We start from the raw sequence: 6,380 nt of genomic DNA, 5'->3' as shown, positions 1-6,380 counted from the left end.
CATGCCATAATACTTCTCAACGTGTTACACATAATCATGCCATAGGATACCTTCTTAAATCATACATGCATCATATAATTCATTAAAACTTAGCAAAAGTGATATTTTCACCTAACAACAAAACTGGCAGAATTGCGCGGTTGGTTTGTAAAAATCATTTAAAATTCATCCGGTCTCCGTTGGGGCTGAAACTTTTCCACAATACAGTAGACACATAAAATATCATTCAATTAAAATTTCACATCAAAATAATCTTTTTAGGTCGGTCAAATCGAAAACGTAACTCCCTAGTCGAGAAAAACAATTTCTGGCAGAACTGCGCAGTCAACTTCAAAAATTCACCAAAAATACATCTTTCGTCCAAATAGGTTGAAATTCACACACCACACAGAAGACACCTTAAGGTTTACTCAGAAAAAAGAATCGTATAAAAAGGAGTTCGTTTGGTCGGTCAAACATGCATCGGAACCTACTGTCCGAATACTACAGATATCATGCTCCAAAATTCGAGTTATCCTAAATGAATGCAAGGAAATCAAGGCTGGAAATTGATCGGTGATTACCTTCTTAGGCGGCAGAAAACTCTCTTCTCCAACTCGGTTCTTTCTCTAAATTTTAGTTCCTGGTTTTTCTTGGTATTGAATTTATGTGTAGAAAGATCGTGGGATTGATTGGATATATATAGGCAAAACTGATAGATATTGATGGATTTGGTGGTTGGAGAGATTTTAGGGAGTATAGATATGGGGAAATCGTTTGGTGATATGGTTTAGAGAAATATATTTGACCAAGTCAACTAGGAAAAGATTTAATTAGATTTATTTGATTTTTTTTCTTTTTTTTTACGGGTGTTACATTTTAACACCTACCTTGTTGTCGACTGGAAATTGACGGCCGCGTGCGAAGTGATTGAGTCTTCGACGGTGAAACGGCGGCGGAACGTTGATTTAACGGCGAAAATCAAAGGTTGGGTTGATTTCCGGTGGCTTGGAGTAGCGGCTAGGGTTTGGAAATGGCGGGGAATTAGGGGAGACGAAATTCAATCGTGGGTTTGAGGAGTGAGGTGGTTGGAGTGAGTAGATGGAAAATCCCGCTTAATTCTCGCTCCTTCCGTTTTTATTCATTGTTGTTTTACAATTATACCCATATAATGCACAGAATGAACCTAATAATGCAACACGGGATCAGATCTCTCCTTTTAATCAAGTCCGTCCATTCCATCAACTAATTGATGATATTAAGAAGGAAATAGACACTAAGGGGGCAATAGGACCTTAATGCTCCCCTATATACATATTATATATATATATAGTTGTGATCATATGATAACTCCTAAATCACGTAATAACCCTATAACCAAATCTGAACCACACATATTTTCTAATCTTGTGCTTGAGATTCAAACTTAGATTTACTTCATAAAAAAAGACGAGGGGGTAAATATGTCATTTCCCTCATTTAATTTCTGAATTTTGCCAAATATCACGTAAAATGATAAAATGATATATGTTAGGTTTATGGCATAGAATGATAGTTTTGCCGGATAGAATGATACTCTGAGTTGATAAAATGATACTTTTTGACTAACTGATAAAATGATATATGTTAGGTTTATTGCATAAAATGATAGTTTTGCCGGATAGAATGATACTCTGAGTTGATAAAATGATACTTTTGACTGACTGATAAAATGATAAAATGATATATGTTAGGTTTATTGCATAGAATGATAGTTTTGCCGGATATAAAATGATAAAATGATATATGTTAGGTTTATTGCATAGAATGATAGTTTTGCCGGATAGAATGATACTCTGAGTTGATAAAATGATACTTTTTGACTGACTAATAAAATGATATATGTTAGGTTTATTACATAAAATGATAGTTTTGCCAGATAGAATGATACTCTGAGTTGATAAAATGATACTTTTTGACTGACTGATAAAATGATAGGTTTATTGCATAGAATGATAGTTTTGCCGGATAGAATGATACTCTGAGTTGATAAAATGATACTTTTTGATTGAATGATAAAATGATAAAATGATATATGTTAGGTTTATTGCATAGAATGATAGTTTTGCCGGATAGAATGATACTCTGAGTTTTTGCCGGATAGTTTATTGCATAGAATGATAGTTTTGCCGGATAAAATGATAAAATGATATATGTTAGGTTTATTGCATAGAATGATAGTTTTTGCCGGATAAAATGATATATGTTAGGTTTATTGCATAGAATGATAGTTTTGTCGCATCCGGAAGCTCCACCTCCACGTTTCCCACCTTCTTTGAGGACAGATTGTAGACCAACCAGCTAGATGAGTAGTCCATCATGAATAGAATGTCTCCACCCACATAGACGAGGTTCCTCTTATACGTTTCAAGGTATGGCTCAGGTAATTCCCTTGCAAAGACTTGCCAATAGTTTGATACTAAATTGTACTGGAGGAGTGTTGGTTCGTATCCTTCAATGTTGCAGGACATGCGGGCTCGGCCTTCGTATTCGTCCTGATTGTAAAACCAGGCATCATAGTATATCAGTACCAATTCATTGGTGTACTGAAAGCAAGATCTTGGTAAGGGAATCATAGCCACGTTCGTAGGCAATTGCAGACTGGGGAACTGGCATGTCTTCGGGTCGTAGACCTCAACCCAACTACTTCTTATATAAGTGCCACCACAGATGAATATCCCGCCATCGTGGAATGGGGCTACCATGGGGTTGACTCGGTCTACACTCATAGTAGTGGGGCTACGAGTCCAAGTCATAGGAGAAGAATCACTCGGAAGTGGTGCAAATGACAAGTAGTTTGTCAACGTAATTTGTTTACTTAAAACGGGCTGTGGGACCGAGTAGATGACACCTCCGAACATGTACATGGTATCACCGACACAAACATTTCCAGGGTCAGCCGGAATGTCCTCATGCAAACAATTTCCTTTAAATTCTAATTCTTCTAGATTACGTTCAGTACCATCCTTTAATTCCACCTCGTCAATACAACAGTAGTTCATACTCTGAGGCATGTACTTCAACATAATGAAGCGTAGACCTAGACCACCCCCCATATGCTGCTGAATGAAGACCAACCCAAAATATTAATTACTCAAATAACAATATATTATTAAATTTCCCTTTCATAAACTAGGGTTCAGAACAATGAAATTAACCCTAATGAGGGTTCAGGCCGGAGGGAAAAAGAAGAATAGACACCATGAAATCAGCGCAAGAATCATGAATCTATTCGCCGAACAAGTAGTAATTTAATCAGGAAAAAAACTCCGAAGCAATTGTATTGATGAGCCAGACAAGTAGTAGTTTGATTAAAAAATAAGAAAATCTTATGAGGAACAAGCGTGACATACCATGGTGTCGGCTCAAAAGATCGAGAGGCGTGAAGGATGGAAGTGTCGGCGCAAAAGAGAGGAAGGAAGATAGGTTGTGAATGAAGGCAAGGATCGTTGTGTTGCTGTGCACCAAATACAGCAGCGTATCTGCTAATTCTCCTTCAATTTTATTTTTAAGTGTTCACCTCCTTTTTATAGAAAAATTGCCCCCTATATTTAATTTAAATAATACTACTACTACTACCTACTAATAGATTAACACGATTGCTTTGTACAGTACTTTATAAATTTATTTTTATTTTATTTTATGATATGTTGGCAAATAATTTCAGCCCTGCTTGTTAATTTCCTTTTCATTTTTAAAATTTCCTTTTCTATTTTCTTTATGTAAATATTAGTAAAGTAAATATAAAATTGAGATTAAATAAATCTCAATAGGCTTCTTTGTCAATTACAAATTTAGCCGAGATTAATAAATTACAAATTTACAACTGTTAAATATTTTTACAAGTTCCTATATAGTAGCTATTAAATAATTATATAGAAAAAATAATTTAGCCAAAATTTTTACAATTATAAGTAAACTTTCTTAAGCTAGTTTATGTTTACCATTGTCCCACAGTAACAACAAAAAAGGGAGAGAATATGCCATTATAAAAGGAAGAAAAATGGAACAAAGTTTTAGATCAATCCGTTGATTCAATGATTGGTTGTATCTAAGTTCAACTTTCGAGAATGGCAAGCTTAGTAATATTTTTTAAGTAAATTCGATTTCTATTTTTTAACCTGTCGGTTTTAACCGAACTAACCGATTTTTTTTGGTTCCGATTCTGGTTCTTGTTTTGGGGCTAAAATATGGTCGGTTAACCGACCGAATACCCAGCACTAATATCCTAAATATATGGCAAAACAGGAATTAGCCTACCAAATTGAGAAGCTTTTTATTCAACTACACAAATTTGTGTTATGAACTCAGTGTTAGAGATATGGTCACAGTAGCATCAACACAGAAATATCTAACAGATTTAACCTAAATCAGAATGAAATATTTAAACTAAATCAAATACGACATTGTCTCTACAACCACACAATACCAGAACCAACCAAACGAAAGCACAGAGAATGATCAATTCATGGATAATCAGTCAGTACAAATCTTCAATTGAATGAAGAACAACTCATAGCAGAAAAACAGAGAGTGAATTTCCAGAAATTAAGCCACTTAAAGGTTAATTAAAGACAATTAAAACCAGCTCGTACCAAGTTCGGCGGCGGAGGTGAGCGTAGTAAGGCGATTCAGTGCCCTAAGCCGATTTGACACAGAAAGAGCCCTTTGTTGTGTTGCCGTTACAGAAGAAAAATATGAAAGAAAGGCATTTATATACTCCATGTCAGATACTATAATTTTTATAATCTTATTCAATAATGAAATGAAGTAAAGGGAAAACATGAAAATTGGACACAAATTCTTAGCATATACTATATGAGGAGAAAATCGAATATCTGGGCCACATTATTTCTAAGGTCTCATGAATAATATATTTCAAACGCTCCAGCCACATTTCAAGGTCTCATGAATGATATATTCCGGCCCTATCTAAGGAAGTTCATTCTTGTTTTCTTTGATGATATATTGATTTATAGTAGTGATGAGGCTACTCACTTGGCACATTTGAAGCTGGTTTTTGATAAACTCAGAGAGAACTCCTTGTTTGCAAAGAGAAGTAAATGTGAATTTGCAAAGGAGAAAATCGAATATCTGGGCCACATTATTTCAAGGCTGGAGTCTCTACTGACCCTAAGAAACTACAGACAATGCAGGACTGGCCTATGCCTACGGATGTCACAAAACACAGAGGTTTTTTGGGCCTAACCGGGTACTATAGAAGGTCTATCCGCAATTATGGTATCATTTGTCGACCTCTTACTGATCTGCTAAAGAAGGATGCCTTCAAGTGGAGTGATGAAGCAGAGGCTGCTTTTCTCGAGATGAAACGAGTAATGATGAATCCTCCAGTTTTAGCTATACCGGATTTCTCTTTACCATTCACTATTGAAACTGATGCCTCCAGGTTTGGCATAGGTGCGGTTCTGATGCAAAACGGCCATCCCCTTGCTTTCATCAGTAAAATCTTGTCCCCTTAAAACAGGCAATTATCAATCTATGATAAGGAGCTGCTTGCCATATTTTTTGCTGTCAACTATCAATAAAATCTTGTCCCCTCAAAACAAGATTCATCTCGGGATAGTCACCAGCAACTCGCAAAGGTACGTTATCTCTCGGAGGCGGAGGCGGTGGAGGTGGAGGTGGAGGTGGAGGCGGAGGGAGGGTGGGGTGGATACAGGGTTTTGGTGTCGGATCGAATTCGTGTCGGTGGGATCGCTCAATAATTGGATACCGCGGCGGAGAGAAAGCAAATCGCGTACGATGGAGGGTTGGAGACATAGTGATGAATTTGTAGGGGAGGGGGAGGAGACGACGACGGCGATGGCGGCGGTGGTGGAAGGGGAGTATTCAACGAAGGGGTTTGTGGTGGGGGATAGGGTGGGGGGAGGAAATTAGGAGGGCGGAGGACGTTTTCATACCTGAGGTGGTGGTGGCGGCTGAAGGCAGGCAGCGGAGGCAGCGGCAGGAGATCTATTTGGGCGGCTTTGCGTGAGCTAGAAATATCAGGAGTGTCGTACCCGCGGGTATCCGCACCTGATTTTGCGGGTACCCGAACCCGAAAATTCCAATTTTTACCTACCCGAACCCGACCCGCAAGGCTAAATGGGTACCTCGAATACCCGCATCGGCTACCCGAACCCGTAGCTGCGGCTACCCGTACCCGTTGAGTGCATGTTTGATGTAATGAACCACTACAATATTTATATATATTTTGTCTAATTAATTCTCTCGGATGTGGGATAAACATTTAAATGCATAAGAAGCAAACAAAGTCTAAGTCTTTGTTTTAGTAGACCGGTTATGGGCGTCGTCCACTTTAAGGTAACACGGTCAGTTCTGAACAAAGAAAAATAAGAATT

This window comes from Salvia splendens, chromosome 8, assembly GCF_004379255.2.
Source record: "Salvia splendens isolate huo1 chromosome 8, SspV2, whole genome shotgun sequence".
Taxonomy (NCBI): domain Eukaryota; kingdom Viridiplantae; phylum Streptophyta; class Magnoliopsida; order Lamiales; family Lamiaceae; genus Salvia; species Salvia splendens.
This window is presented reverse-complemented; position numbering follows the sequence as displayed.